The 764-nt window shown below is 36.4% G+C and overlaps 1 pseudogene; it reads left to right on the top strand.

Moving 5' to 3' along the window:
* Window positions 1-399: 399 nt before the first annotated feature.
* LOC112475561 lies at window positions 400-518 on the top strand (annotated as a pseudogene).
* Window positions 519-764: the final 246 nt, after the last annotated feature.

The raw sequence follows: 764 nt of genomic DNA, 5'->3' as shown, positions 1-764 counted from the left end.
CAAGATATGTCAGGTTCAAGATATTTTGTCTTGTACTTTCCTGGTCTCAGCCCTAGAAGCAGTCATTTCTTCAAGGAGTCCTTGTTCCTTTTAGTGGAGAATGATATTCAGAAACAGCCTTGGGAAGCAGATGTACACATTGCTACTGGGGTCTAATTGCTTTGTCAGTAGACAGAGCTATGAAATAAATGTATACGTGTGATTGTGACTATGTATATTTATATTATGTATTTCATATATGTGTACATGTATGTAAATAAATGTGTGTGTGCATGTGCATGTGCCATGAGTTCATACTAATGTATTTAATTGTAATCCAGCATCATGAGATTTATTCCAGGCTTCCCTTTCCATATTTGTAACTCCTTTCATGAGAGTTGTGTTTTAAAAGTCATCCTTGTCTATGGCCATGCTACCCTGAACAAGCCTGATCCTGTCTGATCTCAGAAGCTAAGCAAGGTCAGGCCTGGTTAGTACTTGGATGGGAGACCACTTAGGAAGACCAGGTGCTGTAGGTGTAAAATATAAAAAAAAATAAGGGATTGTAAGCTGACAAGGTCCTTGCAATCTGTGAAGTCAACCAAGGGTTGCCTTGCCTAAAAAAATAAATAATAATAAAAATAAAAGTCATACTTAAAATTAGGATAATTTTAAAGGAAAGTCAGGGTGGTGATAGGAAGCCAAAGGGAAAAAGGCCTTCAAAATCTATTTATGGAGTAAGTTCTCTATTACACTTCTTGATGACTAATATTAAAACCAATGAA

The sequence above is a fragment of the Pteropus alecto genome, unplaced genomic scaffold (assembly GCF_000325575.1).
Source record: "Pteropus alecto unplaced genomic scaffold, ASM32557v1 scaffold171, whole genome shotgun sequence".
Taxonomy (NCBI): domain Eukaryota; kingdom Metazoa; phylum Chordata; class Mammalia; order Chiroptera; family Pteropodidae; genus Pteropus; species Pteropus alecto.
This window is presented reverse-complemented; position numbering and strand designations above follow the sequence as displayed.